This window comes from Marmota flaviventris, chromosome 8 (assembly GCF_047511675.1).
Source record: "Marmota flaviventris isolate mMarFla1 chromosome 8, mMarFla1.hap1, whole genome shotgun sequence".
Taxonomy (NCBI): domain Eukaryota; kingdom Metazoa; phylum Chordata; class Mammalia; order Rodentia; family Sciuridae; genus Marmota; species Marmota flaviventris.
The window spans coordinates 126,209,483-126,227,214 of record NC_092505.1 but is presented as its reverse complement, the minus strand read 5'-3'; the positions used below and the strand labels follow the sequence as shown (position 1 = coordinate 126,227,214).

General features: G+C 37.2%; 1 protein-coding gene across 4 annotated transcripts in view; it reads left to right on the top strand.

Moving 5' to 3' along the window:
- The window catches only part of Ppp2r3a (protein phosphatase 2 regulatory subunit B''alpha), a 168,524-nt gene that overhangs the window by 15,265 nt on the left and 135,527 nt on the right, over positions 1 to 17,732 (top strand). For 2 of the 4 annotated variants that reach the window (XM_071615635.1, XM_071615636.1), the window contains exon 2: positions 6,220 to 6,379. The exons of 1 other annotated variant lie outside the window; for it this stretch is intronic. The gene's annotated coding sequence lies outside the window, so the exon portion shown is untranslated. Of the gene's footprint in view, positions 1 to 6,219; positions 6,380 to 17,732 lie in introns of those variants that run through there. One more of the 4 variants, XM_071615637.1, reaches the window with a different exon arrangement.

Below are 17,732 nucleotides of genomic sequence, written 5' to 3'. Positions count from 1 at the left end.
CATTTGGATTTTGGTTTTTTGTTGTTTGTTTGTTTTTTTTTTTTTTTTTTTTTTTTTTTTTTTGTCTGACTCACAGAAAGGACTTCTGCTTTTGAATCCTCCATGATAAAGTAGCTTGCCCACTGACTGAAAACAACTGGAAATCTAGACATCATATTTTTAAGTCACTGGTTAAAGCTGAAAAATCATGATACTGGGATGAGGAAAAGAAGTTAGAAGAGCTCTTAATTACCTTAGATTGCTATCAGGAAATATCCCAGAACTGTATCCTAAGAAGGGGAAACCCAAGAGGATATGAGAGTCTCCTGAGCTGACCCATCAGTGATTAGAGTACACAGAGTATAGGGACCTACCCTGACGTGATGGTAGCCATCTTGCCCACCAGGTGACGCTGACATACATTCCAAATGCTGCAGGACAGTCATTAGGATAGCTGAATATTCTGTGCTGAGCACTGCCACCTGGGCTGTTTCCTAACTAAAGTTTGGCATGTTGGTTCTTTTGCCATATTTCTATTGTATCTTTTCTATGTTCTGATATGTTTAGATACACAAATACTTTTAAATTATATTACCTATAGTATCATTACAATAACATGCTGTACAAGTTTGTAGCCTAAGAATGTAGGCTATACCATATAGCCTTGATGTGAAATAAGCTCTACTATCTAGGTTTATATAAGTACAATCAGTGATATTCAACAACATTGCTTGCCAGTGCATTTATCAAAACATATTCCCATCATTAAGCAGTGCATGACTGTACTTCAGGAATGATGATGATGTAATAATATTAATCTTCCCTTTGAGTGCCTGATGAAAGAAGGGTCATCATAACAAGATACTTTTGTCTCTACTCCAACCTTTCATTCATACATACATACATACATACATACACCATTCCTGCAACTTAAGGAACGTAGACCCAAGATAAGCTGCAACAACAAAAGATGTCTAGTTCTCTACTTGCGTTTTGTTATCTGTTGATGGTAGCATGAATTCCTGCAGAGTGTGGTCTTATGCCTGATGTATTGCCATTCCCTTAACTCTGCCAATGGAGGCCTATATAGGGATGATCTTACTACAAATTCATCAGTAGATTCTTTTAAATGATGCTCCCCCAGATGTGTGGTTATTAAACTGTACCCTTAGATGGTATAAAGGCTTAAGAGTTTAACCATTGGAGAAAGTGGCTGAGACAGGGTAGAGAACAAGATCAATGTTTTGTGGAGATAAGATTAGGAAACTAAGAAACCAGGATATCAGATTGTTTGGATGTTAAAATCAATAAGAATTAGAACAGAGCAGTGTTAGAATGACTGTGAGCCACACCCTAAAACTATCGAAGAATCAAAGGAGTGATCTTGGGGAGTCATAAATGACTGCCATAGGAAAGGTAGTGGGTAGTCAAATCTGATATGTGATTCAGAACAACTGGAGAATGTTCTGGATATTAGCAGAGAGGAATAAGAAGGGCACTTACCAGGCTTTTTGTTTGAGGAGTGTGGAAGAGAAAGAGTCCTCATCTAAAAGGGTTACGGGGAAAGCAGGATCTTCAGGAAAGAGACAAGTTTCAGTTTAAATAAGAAGATGAAAGAAGTTGAAAACTTCTGAGAAGAGGTCAAGGATATGAGGATTTTGCTGATAACTACCACAGAGCTCAGTGGAAGGGTTAAGGTTTCAGGGGATATGAGGGGTAGAGACTTAGATTTTATCATTTCTCCCTTAAGTACATCCTCAATTCCTTTGCTTCCTTCTCACTTCAGCAGCCTCACTTGGTTAAACTATAGTACCAGTTAATCTAATTCTTTGCCTATTCCATGCATGTTTAATGCAAGTCCTACTGAACTTGAATTAAATTTATGATCATAATTTCAAGTGGACCCTAAGAGTTACCTGGCAATCATACCAGATTTCCCCAGTCATTTATCTCAGTTTCATCTCCTCGAGAATGACTGTTTTGTATCTTTAGTCTTTTCACATATTCAATCTCTCTTCCTCACTCTTCACTTTCAAAGGATGTCCTTGCTTCCTGTCTCACTGAGTAAACCGACTTAGAAAAGGACTTTTATAATTATAGCTACCCACCACCTATAGTAACATTCATATATTTTGTTTTTTCTCGTTACCAGGAAAGAACTAGCCAACTAGTACTTTGCAATTCTCTCATGCCATCAGTTTTCTCCTCTTCTAAATCATTCTCTTATGTATAAAAATATGCTTTTATTTCTTCTATCTTAAAACTAATAGTTCTTGACTCCACTTTTCCCTCTAGCTATTGCCTTATCTCACATAAACTTTACAGCAAAACTTCTTGAAACAATTATCTATATTCTTTTGGTAAATTTTTCTTTGCTCATGTTTTAAACTCAAACCAGTCAGACTTCTTCCACAGTTTCATCAAAACCATTCTTTTCAGTTATCAGTGATAACCCCCCAACTGTCATTTCTTTTTATCTGACATTCTAGAGCTGAGTTGATTATTCTCTCCTCCTTGAAACATCTTCACATGGCTTCTAAGATACCTGTCAAAAATTATGAAGGATCTAAGATTTTGCCTGATTTGTAAGTTAACAAGTTAATCTGCCATAAATTCATGAATATTGGTAGAAGACACAGACTTTTGGATCTGAGATAGAAGGTTATTAAGCAGTAGCCAGAGAATCAGTATTTTTGTACTAGTTTTCCTTGGCCCCATTTTTCCTAGGACAATGTGAAGAAGGTAGCTAACATGCATGCATATTGTTTTGTATTATTGAAAAGGAAACCTAATCTGAAGGAGATATATCTTTATTGTATTGGGCAATAATTCTTTCCTTTAGAGGTCTAGTCTCCCAAAACTCTTCACTATACAAACATTTTTGGGAAATAGTCCAGAACTATCATTTATCACTGACTACCAACATTGTCATTGCCTCACTTATACAGAAATATGACAGACCCATGGAGAAGTGTCTCATAATAGTTCCTCCCTTTCTGGCCACTTCTTTTCAGTTTCCTTTGCTAATTTCTCTTTCCTTTCCCAAACTCTGGATATATGCTGCTTAGTACTGCAGCTGCTAGCTATGTGAACCTATTTCAATTACATTTTAGTTATTCAGTTGCATTAGGTGTATCTCCAGTGTTTAGTAGACCCTGTGTGTAGTGGCTCTCTCTCAAGTGATACATATAATGAGAATATTTCATCATCATCAGAAAGTTTCGTTGGCCAGCACTGTTCTGCATGTTTGAGTACCACAGGGCTCAGTCTTTAGATGTCTCCTTTTTACTTTCTGTAATCTTTCTTTCCTTGAGTGTTTTATCAAATTTAATGACTTTATGATTCCCAAATTTCCAGCCCAGATTCCAGCCCAGATATCTGCTAGATATCCTAAAAATGTGTCCAAAACAAAAAAATATCAAACTCCATAGACAATACTGCAGTCCTCATTTTGCACTGTGTGGAAGTACATATTACCTGATTATCACACCAGTAGTGATGCTAAATTTGACTAGTATGTTAAAAATAGTAACTTTAAGAGCTCTGTATTATAAATTTACATTTTCCTTTGTGGGTCAACAAGTGAGGCTAATGTTATTTGTTTAACCCTGTGAGTTTAATACTTTTTAATTAAGTAATTGTTTTTTCAAGTAAAACCTTTTTTGAAGATCCTGTATCTAAAAAGATAGAGTTGCTGTTCCTGCTGCAGTGGAAGATGTTTAGTTTTAGCAGCTTCTGAAGGAACTCTGACAAGCAGTGTGTAACCCACAGAGCCTGTGCAAACTCTTGAGGAAGTGGAGGCTCAGAGAGGATACACAAAGTCTTCCAGCCATCTAGCAACTTAAGATAAAGGCTCAGTACACATTAGAGCACAATTTGGGGAGCTCTTTCACTTCCTTGCAAAACTGTGGTTGTGGATGATCATTAGAACAGCGCTTGGTTTTTTTTCCTGGCAGTCCACCCACTCTTTTTAGTTGTCTGAGTGAGTTCTCTGACATTCTATCTGTTCTGCAGATGTGAAGATTTGAAATTACTTCATTTTTAGTGTGTTACAGTCTTTCTTTCTTTTTTTCTTTTTTTTTTTTTTTTGTTTTCCTTTTGGAAATTATTCTTCATCCACAAAGAATTCCTGTTTCAGACATTATTCATCTGTGTCTGGAGCACTAAAATCTCTTGAGCTTCCGTATCTCCTACCTCTTTCCACCTTTAGAATTCAGAATCCTACCACAGCTGATGTCAGTTTTAGCATTTGCTTCTTGCTTCCTTTCTGTATCTTACACAGCCTGGTGTACCTTAGTAGAGAACTAAATAAATAAATTTAGTATTATATATAAGTTTGTGTGATAATAGATTTTTATTTTCATGGAAAGAAGTTTGTTCATAGTAAGTAGGGAAAACAGGAAATAAGCTATAATCTCATTTTTGTTTTAAAGAAATACACAAAAAAACTCATGCCTGTTCATGTATATATGTATGTTTAAACCCAAAAAGGATATTTTTTGACACATTGACACTACCTCTTTGATCTTTGTTGCTTTCTTTGTCTTTCTGACTTTATTCCAGTATGTCTTACTTCTATAGTCATTACTTCTATCATGATTAAACCTATTTAAAACAAAAACCAGAAATCATTTGTCATGTGCCAAAGTCAGTTCCAGGCTCCTCTCCATGTCACTGCCACCTATACCATTCTTTGGGATTTTTCTCTTATCCAATTCAAGCAAATTTTCTCTGACCCTGTGCTTCTGTTTATTTTACCCTAGAATTGCCTACTTGGCTCTGTGAATTCTCTGTTCGCTTGTGTCACAATGAACTCCTAAGGAAAGCAAAGAAGGCCATAAAAATTATGTCCTAAAAGGAACTGTCTTTAAAATGTTATCTCCATCAGGGTTCAGGAGGAGCTCAGAAAATAACTATTGAATTAATTTACCTATTCTTTTTTTCTCATTTATTTTATCCCATAAATTCCTACAAGACAGAAGACGACTTGTTTTCTGCAGTGTGCTGAACATTTTGGTACTTAAGATAAATTAATGAACGAAGTATTTTTAAGAAATATATCCATAGTTTACATAATAAAGATAAAATTAAGATCTCTTTTCAGCTTTGACCAGAATTTGTGCTTACACCAGGGTGTAGGAAGGCACAGAATTTAAAGGTAAATTCTGCTCATAGTTTTCTGATCATGAGTTAGTCACTTAAGCCAGTTACCCCCTCATGGATTCTCTCTGGAGTCTGCAGAGGCCTTCTACCTGGCTTACTTCACTTTGTCTTGCTTTCCTAAGTCTGTCCTCCACAGTACTACATAAAGTGCTCTACCTACAGTTTAAATCCAACCATGTTTCTCCTCCCTCTCCATTTGAAAAAGAGTTCTCTGAAGCAGTTACCTCTGTCCTACCCCTTTAGCTTTGGCTCCTGGAAGCCAGCTTGACACTTGAATATAAAACCAAACTCCTGGTAACTCCCATGCCACCTTCTGTATTGCTCCCTCTGCTCACCCAGCATTTCCCCTTCTTTTCTGTGGTCAACTACTTCTACTGTTCTCCAGGACTGGGTTTAGTTGTCCCCCCTCTTGGGAACTCTTTCCTCCACCTAAAGATTAGGTATCCTCTTTTTCTCCCCACTCACACTGAGAGCTACATGAGGTAATACTGTAGAATTGGGCTATCTCGAAGAGTACCTAGTCTGAGGTAGTACTCAAATGTTTATTAAACAGTATACATGTTCTTCTAAACTGTCCAAGTGATTTTTCCCCCATAGAGAATGCTATCTGATTTTTATATGATCTCCAAATTAAGAAAAATATTTAGAAAAGGAAAATGTGTGATTTAAAATACTATCAGCTAGACAGAGACAACTATTGTGATGTTTTGGAATATATAATAGAAATTTTTTGTGTGCACACACATGCACTAGGCATTGAACTCGAGGTCTCACAAAAGCTACACAAGTGCTTTACCATTGAGCTGCACCCCTAGCCTGAGAATTTTTTTTAATTACAAAACTATATAAGCTTAACCACAAATTTTTATTTTGGAGCCAGTTCTCAGGGAAATCCATAGTTTTGCAATTAAATATGAATAGCCAGTTCATTATCTTCCATCAAATAATAAAAAATAGTTTGCTGGCAAAATATAACATTTTCCTAATTGAAACCAAGAAAAAAAAACAAGTTTTGTTTTTCTCATGTTGTCTGGACCTCAAAGCCATCTTTCAGCATGTTTTTTTCCCACCCCGCAGAGGAGAAGGTGAAATCTCGGTGACTGAAGTAACTTGACCAAGTTATCAGACTACCAAAGTAGACAGTACAGAAGCTGAAGCTGGACCAGGAGCTCCTTACTGCCCACCTGATGCTTTTCCCTTAACCACACTTTATTCCTCTACGGGAAGAAAGATAAAAGTAAGTTTTAAAGCACTTCCTAATTTCTATATGCTCAAATTAGGCCTGCTCCTGGAATATTATTATATTACTAAATCTAAAGTGTTAATTTTTCTTTCATATTACACACATAGTTTCTTTGAACATCAGAAAATAATCCCTTTTGAGACAAGTTCCCTTTGTCAATTTATTTTCTCAACTATATTTGAAGTGAAAATAAATTGAATATCCCAGGTCTCATCATTTTATCCACCAAGTAGTTCTATGGGTACCTGTTTTGTATTCCTCTTGACTCTTCTCTTAGAAGCAATTTCCATATTGAGTCATCCATGAATGATTGCCCATGTTTTCCAGGCAAAGCAATAGTTTTATTATTTTTAAATGACTCATTACTTCTGAATCATCACACCTTCTGTACCCTGTTAAATAAAAAAATTTAAAGACACTTCTAAAATTTCTTCTGCTCTCAGCTTTTGAATGACCCACTAACTAACATGGATATTCTATCAGTGCTCTCTTGTATCTACAGTTCATGTTGATCATTTCTTCTTGAACTCTTTCATCAGCTGAGATAAAACAATGGAATTTCTTTACTTCATACTGCCTGCTCCAGATGTTTCCTGAAATGGAACAAATAAATAGCAACATAAAAATATTTGTAACACCTTTCTGTACTTTCCATCATTACATTTGTATTGTGTAAAGTTTTATTAACTTCCCAACTTTCTTTATGAAATTAGGAAGAAACACCCATAAAAGCAAAATAAGCTCTGATGTTTGTTAAACAAACAAACTTCTCCGAATTCAATATCCAACAAGTTGGAAGAAGGAAACACTTTCCTGCCTTGAATTCAGTGACATATTTTGCTGGTTCTCCACCTGTCTTTTGAATATTCATTTTTTCTCCCTTCTTACATCCTTCTCCTTGCCTTATGTATGCCAGCCTTCCTCAGAATTTTGTACTTGACCTTTTCACATACAGTGCATGCTAAGTCTCATCTATTCTTCTGGCTTTAAAACCCTTATCTTTGATACTTACTCCCAAATCTTTTTCTTCAACTCTGTCTCTTGCTGCCAAGTATATCCAGCTGAATGAGGAGTGTCTTCTGAGTGTGTCACTGAAACATGAAAATAAAGCTGAATTCATTTTTCCTCTACCCTTGACCCTCCAGCCAGCCTTAGCTCTACATCTTCATAGAGATCATCTTCACATCTCCCTTCAACTTATTTTTAATTTTTAAAATTTGTAATAAATATTATTTTCATGTTTAAAGAATCATTATAAAAGGCTTTTTAAAAATTACCATCATTACATTTGTATTGTGTAAAGTTTTATTAACCAGTTTCCATTCCCAAGTAGGCATACTCCTAAAAAACTGTCAAATTTTTCTTCACTATTTCTTCTTCTGTTTATCTCCAAATTTCTAAATTCATACTTATTGCTAATTCATCATTCATTAATTTTAAACATTATGAATTTTAGCTCTCAGCCTGTTTTACCACATTGACAAAATAAAGGATAAAAATTATATGGTAATTTCATTAGATGCAAACAAAATATTTTGATAGAATTAAAAACACATAAAGTTTTATAAGACTCAACAAACTAGAAATAGAAGGGAGTTTTCTCAGCCTGATAATGGGCATCTACAAAAAGTCCTACAGCTATTATCATACTTAATGGTGAAAGACTGAATACTTCTTCCCTGAAATCAACTACGGGGCAAGGATTTCTGAATTCACTGCTTTTGTTCAGCATTATTGGAAATCCTAGCCAGTATGGCAGCAAGGCATGGTAAAGGTAAAGCTGTGTCTATTCTCAGACAATACAATTATCTATATAGAAAATCTCAATGGATTTACACAAAAAAAAAAAATACAATAAGCGAATTTAGCAAGGTAGAAAGTGATAAGGTTGATCAGCTGTATTTCTCTGTACCAGCAAAGAACAGTATGTAAAATAATAGTGTCATTTTAATTAGCATAACAAGACATATTCGAGAAAAATTTAATGAAAGTCCTGAAAACATTAAAGAGCATCTAAATAAACAAACAGATATACTATGTTTGTGGACTGGAGACTTGATACTGTTAAGATCTCTATTTTCACCAAATGGAAATTGAGATTGAATGAAATTCCACTTAAAATTCCAGCGGGCTTTGTGAAGATTGCTGATTCCACTGTTTTTGTGGAAGGCAAATAACCTAGAATATCCAAAACAATTCTGGGGGAAAGAATTGAGAGATATGATTTATAATTTTCATACTTACTCTAATTCTACAATAATTAAGGCAGAATAGGATCAGTATGTTTATGTGTGTGTGTGTGTGTGTGTGTGTGTGTATATATATACACACATACATATATACATACACACACACACAAAATTATAGGGAATTCAGAATTAAGCCCCATATGTAGTTGGTTTTCATCAAAGGCTCCAACATAATTCAATAGGGTCAGTAGTCTTTTTTTCATTTGTGGTTCTGGAGATCAAACCCAGGGCCTTGTGCATGCTAGGTAAGACCTGTACCTCCAAGCTGCATACCTAGCCCCAGAATAGTCAGTGTTTTGAACAAATGTTGCTAGATGATCTTCAAACTCAACCTCATAGCATACATAAAAATTAATTCAAAGTAGATATAGTTTTAAAAATAAAGCTGAAACTATAAAACTACAATAAAGAAAAAAAAGCCCAAAAATCTTTGTGACCATAGGATAGGCAAAGATCTCAGCATACAAATGTATTAATAATAAAAGAAAACTGGATTAATTGGACGATAAAAATTAATAAGATTAAAATGTTTACTCTTCATGATAGCACACACCTATAGTACCAGTTACTCAGGAGGCTGAGGTGGGAAGATTAATGTATCCAGGACCAGTCTAGAGATATAGTGAGACCCTGTCCAAAAACAAACTAAAAAAACTTCCTACTTTCAAAAGCTATTGTTGAGAAAATGGAAAGAAGCCACAGACTAGGAGATGATATCTATATCTAAAATATAAAACAGAACTCTTAGAATTGAATGATAAACATTAATGTGTTTGTATCCCTGTAGTATGCTGTTTTTAAGTCCTTTGGGTATAGACCCAGGTGAGGGATAGCTGGGTCAAATGGTGGTTCCATTCTCAGTTTTCCAAGAAATCTCCATACTGCTTTCCATACTGGCTGCACCAATTTGCAGTCCCACCAGCAATGTATGAGTGTACCTTTTTCCCCACATCCTCACCAACACTTATTGTTGTTTGTCTTCATAATAGCTGCCATTCTGACTGGAGTGAGATGAAATCTTAGAGTAGTTTTGATTTGCATTTCTCTAATTGCTAGTGATGATGAACAATTTTTCATACATTTGTTAATTGATTGTATGTCATCTTCTGAGAAGTGTCTGTTCAGGTCTTTGGCCTATTTATTGATTGGGTTATTTGTTTTTTTGGTGCTTAGATTTTTTATTTCTTTATATACCCTAGAGATTAGTGCTCTATCTGATGTGTGAGGGGTACAGATTTGCTTCCAAGATGTAGGCTCTCTATTCATCTCACAGATTGTTTCTTTTGCTGAAAAGAAACTTTTTAGTTTGAATCCATCCCATTTATTGATTCTTGATTTTAATTCTTGTGCCAAAGGAGTCTTATTAAGGAAGTTGTAGCCTAATCCCACATGATGGAGATTAGGGCCTACTTTTTCTTCTCTTAGACACAGAAATATCAAGAGATGAAATGATTGAATTGTAAGAGCTGTAAACCTAATTAGTCAATCCTAGCTGGAATGGACTGACTGAGTTTTAGCTGTAGGCAGGTGGGGTGTGGCTGGAGGAGATGAGTCACTGGGGGCAAAGCAGGGGGTACCCTGAAAGCATTGTTCTTCCTGTGGTCCCTTTTCCCTCTCTTTTTGCTTCTGGACCCCACCATGAGATAGGCAGCTTTTTGTTCTGGGCCCTTCCTCCATGATGTACTGCCTCATTGTGGGCCCAGAACAATGCAGACATTTTCTATGAATTGAAACTTCTGAAGCTCTGAGCCCCAAATAAACGTTTCTTTCTCTAAGTAGTTCTTGTTAGGTATATCGATCACAGCTAAAAAAAAAAAAAAAAGAATTGAATAATAAAAGGCAACCCAAAGGATTTGAATAGACTCCTCACCAAAGAAGATATATATGAATTTCTAATAAGCATATAAAAATGCTCATATCATTGAATCATCAGGGAAATGCAAATTAAAGCCACACTAAGATACCACTTCACACTAAGATGACTAAGATAGCTCTCAAGTGTTGCTAATGAAAATGTAAAATGGTGGGAGATACCGGCTGACTGATCCGCACGGCGCGCCACGCGGCTACAGACGGCGGGGCACCACCGAGAAGCGACCAGCAAGCAGGGAAAAGCATTGCTGTGGATTCTGTGGAATCCTGCCGACTGAGCCCCCACTGAGCCCCGGGCTGAGTTCGGGATTTCATATGGGGAAGGAAGCGGTACAGTTCTATCCCCTACAATGGAAACTCCACCAAGGAAACCAGCGGCCACCATCTTGGAGAGCTGAAGTAACCACCGCCACTCTCCGACAGATTGCAACAATAAAACAGGTGTGTGTTACTCAGCTCAGCTTCCATACAGTGGGGAATTCACATAAAATCTTTCCTAGGCTTTCCAGGGGTGGGATTATCAGAGCAAGCCTGCATAAAGACACGGGGAAAACTAGAGACACCTGACTTTCAACTCCCCCTCCCATTAACGGCGAAAACGAAACCTGTCTAGCCAGCGCTGGGGGAGGGGCAAGCGGAAAAAATCAAAACAATAGAGTGCTAGGGTTCCCAATAGACACCCTCCACACCCAACAAACGGCAGGCACAGAGTACAGTTTGAACTGCCGAGGGGCATCACTCAGGGGAAATCTGGTCTAGCAGGAGAAACCAGGACTAGCAGGAGAAACCAGGGGACTAGAGGCCAGGCCCTCGCGACTGGGCGGCTGGAGACCGCACCCCTGCCGGCAACAGTCCACCCGCTGCCCGCGCGACTGGGCGGCTGGAGTCCGCCCCCCCGCCGGCAACAGCCCACCCGCTGCCTGGGTGGCTGGAGACAGCCCGCCCGCCGGCGACCGACCGCGCGACTAGGCGACTGGAGACCGCCCGCCCACCAGCGAACACCCGCCCGCTGCCTGCGCGATTGGGCGGCTGGAGACCGCCCGCCCGCTGCCGGTGACCGACCGCACGACTGGGCGGCTAGAGATCGCCCGCCCGCCAGCGACCGGGAGCTGAAACCAACCAGAGACAGTCCAGTCCCACCCCGCCATTCGAAAACCCCGGCAAGGAGCCTGGGGCCAGCCATAGCAGAGAGGTGACGTCACTGGAGCTCGGCCGTCGGAATTCCTTCCCAGCGGAATCCACTTTAGCAGGCATAGTCTACCAACACAAAGGAGAGACAACAGAGATAAACAAAACCAAAACAAATCTATAGAAGAGAGCAGAAACACAGCAATCAAATAGAGCTGGAAAGTAACGTGAACATCATGAAAAAAGAAGGGAAAAAGGAGTACAAACAATGCAGGACAACTTAATTCTACAGGAGGACCTAGAAGCATCAGAAACAGGGATAGGGAAAGAACTCAAGGCATACCTAACTCAGATGGAAAGGAATATTAGAGAAGACATGAGGCAGCAAGTCCAAGCAATAAAAGTATATTTTGAAAATGAATTAAACAAACAATTTCAAATGGCAAAGAACGAGCTTTACCAGGAGATAGAGATCTTAAAAAAAAATCAAACAGTAATCCTAGAAATGCAGGAAACTATAAACCAAATTAAAAACTCAAACGAGAATATTACAAATAGACTAGATCAAGTAGAAGTCAGAACATCAGATAATGAAGACAAAGTTTATCAACTTGAAAAGAATATAGTCAACACAGAAAAGATACTTAAATCCCACGAGCAATCTATTCAAGAGATATGGGATGTCATAAAAAAGCCAAATTTGAGACTCATCGGGATAGAAGAAGGCATAGAGATTCAAACCAAAGGAATGGACAACATATTAAATGAAATAATTCTAGAAAACTTCCCAGAGATGAAAGATGGAATGGATTGCCAAATCCTGGAAGCCTACAGGACCCCAAACATTCAAAACCGTAATAGACCAACTCCAAGACATATAATTATGAAGATAGCCAACATACAGAACAAGGAGAGAATATTAAAAGCTACGAGAGAAAGGAGGCAGATTACATTCAGGGGTAAACCAATTAGGTTAACGACTGGTTTTTCATCACAGACTGAAAGCGAGAAGATCCTGGAACAATGTATTTCAAACGCTGAAAAATAATGGATTCCAACCAAAAATACTGTATCCAGCAAAATTAAGCTTCAGATTTGACAATGAAATTAAAATCTTTCACGATAAACAAAAGCTAAAAGAATTCGCAGCCAGAAAACCAGCACTGCAAAGCATTTTGATCAAAATACTACAAGAAGAAGAATTGAAAAATAGTGCCCAAAACTAACAGCAGGAGGTATCTCAGTAACGGGGGAGGAAAATAACCAAAAAGTAAAAACTAGCCAAACTAAAATAAATAAATAAATAAACATGACTGGAAGTACAAATCATATTTCAATTGTAACCTTAAATGTTAATGGCCTAAACTCACCAATCAAGAGACATAGGCTAGTAACCTGGATCAAAAAAACAAATCCAACAATATGCTGCCTTCAGGAGACTCATATGATAGGAAAAGACATACACAGGCTGAAGGTAAAAGGTTGGGAAAAATCATACCACTCGCATGGCCCTCGGAAGCAAGCAGGAGTGGCCATACTCATATCGAATAAAATCAACTTCAAACCTAAGTTAATCAAAGGGGATAAAGAAGGACACTATATATTGTTAAAAGGAACCATCCACCAACAAGACATAACAATTATCAATTTGTATGCACCAAACAATGGAGCTGCAACGTTCATAAAACAAACTCTCCTCAAGTTCAAGAGTCAAATAGACTACAACACAATAATTATGGGTGACTTCAACACACCGCTCTCTCCATTAGACAGATCCGCTAGACAAAAACTGAATAAAGAAACTATAGAACTCAACAGCACAATCAATAACCTAGACTTAACCGACGTATATAGAATATATCAACCATCATCAAGTGGATACACGTTCTTCTCAGCAGCACATGGATCCTACTCAAAGATAGACCATATATTATGCCATAGGGCAACTCTTAGTAAATATAAAGTCGTGGAGATAATACCATGCACCATATCTGATCATAATGGAATGAAACTGGAAATCAATGATAAAAGAAGGAAGGAAAAATCCTACATCACATGGAAAATGAACAATATGCTACTGAATGATCAATGGGTTACAGAAGACATAAAGGAGGAAATCAAAAAATTCTTAGACAGAAACGACAATACAGACACAACATACAGGAATCTATGGGACACAATGAAAGCAGTTTTAAGAGGGAAATTCATTTCTTGGAGTTCTTTCCTCAAAAAAAGAAAAAACAAACAAATAAATGAACTCACACTACACCTCAAAAACCTAGAAAAGGAAGAGTAAAACAACAGCAAATGTAGTAGAAGACAAGAAATAATTAAAATTAGAGCAGAAATCAACGAAATTGAAACAAAAAAAAACCATTGAAAAAATTGATAAAACTAAAAGTTGGTTCTTTGAAAAAATAAATAAGATCGACAGGCCCTTAGCCATGCTAATGAAGAGAAGAAGAGAGAGAACTCAAATTACTGACATACAGGATGAAAAAGGCAATATCACAACAGACACTACAGAAATACAGAAGATAATTAGAAAGTATTTTGAAACCCTATATTCCAATAAAATAGAAGATAGTGAAGATATCGATAAATTTCTTAAGTCATACTATCTGCCCAGATTGAGTCAGGAAGACACACACAATTTAAACAGACCAATAACAAAGGAAGAAATAGAAGAAGCCATCAAAAGACTACCAACCAAAAAAAGCCCTGGACCGGATGGGTATACAGCGGAGTTCTACAAAACCTTCAAAGAAGAATTAATACCAATACTTTTCAAGCTATTTCAAGAAAGAAAAAGAAGGAGCTCTTCCAAATTCATTCTATGAGGCCAACATCACCCTGATCCCGAAACCAGACAAAGACACTTCAAAGAAAGAAAACTACAGACCAATATCTCTAATGAACTTGGATGCAAAAATTCTCAATAAAATCCTGGCGAATCGAATACAAAAGTATATCAAAAAAAATGTGCACCATGATCAAGTAGGATTCATCCCTGGGATGCAAGGCTGGTTCAATATACGGAAATCAATAAATGCTATTCACCACATCAATAGACTTAAAGAAAAGAACCATATGATCATCTCGATAGATGCAGGAAAAGCATTCAACAAAGTACAGCATCCCTTTATGGTCAAAACACTAGAAAAATTAGGGATAACAGGAACTTACCTCAACATTGTAAAAGCTATATATGCTAAACCTCAGGCTAGCATCATCCTAAATGGAGAAAAACTGAAGGCATTCCCTCTAAAATCTGGAACAAGACAGGGATGCCCTCTATCACCACTTCTATTCAATTTAGTTCTTGAAATACTAGCCAGAGCAATTAGACAGACAAAAGAAATTAAAGGCATAAAAATAGGAAAAGAAGAGCTTAAATTATTGCTATTTGCGGATGACATGATAATATATTTAACAGACCCAAAAGGGTCTACAAAGAAACTGCTAGAGTTAATAAATGAATTCAGCAAAGTGGCAGGATATAAAATCAACATGCATAAATCAAAGGCATTCCTGTATATCAGCAACAAAACTTCTGAAATGGAAATGAGGAAAACCACTCCATTCACAGTATCCTCAAAGAAAATAAGATACTTGGGAATCAACCTAACAAAAGAGGTGAAAGATCTATAGAATGAAAACTACAGAACCCTAAAGAGAGAGATAGAAGAAGATCTTAGAAGATGGAAAAATGTACCCTGTTCATGGATAGGCAGAACTAACATCATCAAAATGGCGATATTACCCAAAGTTCTCTGCAGGTTTAATGCAATGCCAAACAAAATCCCAACGGCATTTCTTGTAGAAATAGATAAAGCAATCATGAAATTCATATGGAAAAACAAAAGACCCAGAATAGCAAAAGCAATTTCTAAGCAGGAAGTGTGAATCTGGAGGTATAGCGATACCAGAGTTCAAACTGTACTACAAAGCAATAGTAACAAAAACAGTGTGGTACTGGTACCAAAACAGGCAGGTGGACCAGTGTTACAGAATAGAGGACACAGAAACCAATCCACAAAATTACAACTTTCTTATATTTGATAAAGGGGCCAAAAACATGCAATAGAGGAAGGATAGCATCTTCAACAAATGGTGCTGGGAAAACTGGAAATCCATATTCAACAAAATGAAACTGAATCCCTTTCTCTCGCCATGCACAAAAGTTAACTCAAAATGGATCAAGGAGCTAGATATCAAATCAGAGACACTGCGTCTGATAGAAGAAAAAGTTGGCTGCGATCTACATACTGTGGGGTCGGGCTCCAAATTCCTTAATAGGATGCCCATAGCCCAAGAGTTAATAACAAGAGTAAACAAATGGGACTTACTTAAACTAAAAAGTTTTTTTCTCAGCAAGAGAAACAATAAGAGAGGTAAACAGAGAGCCTACATACTGGGAACAAATTTTTACCCCTCACACTTCAGATAGAGCCCTAATATCCAGAATATACAAAGAACTCAAAAAATCAAACAATAAGATAACAAATAACCCAATCAACAAATGGGCCAAGGACCTGAACAGACACTTCACAGAGGAGGACATACAATCAATCAACAAGTACATGAAAAAATGCTCACCATCTCTAGCAGTCAGAGAAATGCAAATCAAAACCACCCTAAGATACCATCTCACTCCAGTTAGATTGGCAGCCATTATGAAGTCAAACAACAATAAGTGTTGGCGAGGATGTGGGAAAAAGGGTACACTTGTACACTGCTGGTGGATCTGCAAATTGGTGAGGCCAATTTGGAAAGCAGTATGGAGATTCCTGGGAAAGCTGGGAATGGATCCACCATTTGACCCAACTATCGCCCTTCTCAGACTATTCCCTGAGGATCTTAAAAGAGCGTACTATAGGGATACTGCCACATCAATGATCATAGCGGCACAATTCACAATAGCTAGACTGTGGAACCAACCTAGATGCCCTTCAATAGATGAATGGATAAAAAAAAATGTGGCATTTATACACAATGGAGTATTACGCAGCAATAAAAAATGACAAAATCCTAGAATTTGCAGGGAAATGGATGGCATTAGAGCAGATTATGCTAAGCGAAGCTAGCCAATCCTTAAAAAACAAATGCCAAATGTCTTCTTTGATATAAAGAGAGCAACTAAGAACAGAACAGGGAGGAAGAGCATGAGGAAAAGATTAACATTAAACAAAGACGAGTCGGGGGAGAGAAAGGGAGAGAGAAGAGAAAGCATATGGAAATGGTAGGAGACCCTCAATGTTACACAAAATTACATATAAGAGGTTGTGAGGGGAAAGGCGGGGGAACAAGGGAGAGAATTGAACAACAGCAGATGAGGTAGAGAGCGAAGATGGGAGGGGAGGGGAGGGGGGATAGTAGGGGATAGGAAAAGTAGCTGAATACAACAGTCACTAATATGTCATTATGTAAAAATGTGAGTGTGTAACCAATGTGATTCTGCAATTTGTATTTGGGGTAAAAATGGGAGTTCATAACCCAATTGAGTCAAATGTATGAAAGATGATATATCATGAGCTTTGTAATGTTTTGAACAACCAATAAAAAAAAGAAAATGTAAAATGGTAGAAATACATAAGAAAACAGTTTTGCAAATTTTTATAAAGTTAAATGTACACCTATAACAATAATTTCATTGCCAATAACCTAAAAGAAATGAACACATCCACAAAAAGATCTTTACTTGAACATTCATGACAGCTTTAATTTATAATAGCATGAACTAGAACCCAATGTTCATCAGCTGATAGATTAAACAAATTTTGATATTTTTGGTAACTGTGGATTTACTCAGCAATTGATTCACTTAGAATTCGAAAGGAATTTATAATTGATATGTACAGTAACTTGAATGACTTTCAAAACTATTGTGCTGAGTGAGAGAAGCCAAACAGTAAGGTATATATTGTATGATTACATTCATATGAAAGTAGAGTCTGATAAGATTAGTCTATAATAGGCATCAGATGAGTGGTTGTTGGATATTTTAGGTGGGGGAATTTGGCAATTAGTTAACATGATTTTTGACAAATCTCATGACATATCTCAGTGTGCACTTAATTACTCTGTATGTCAATTAT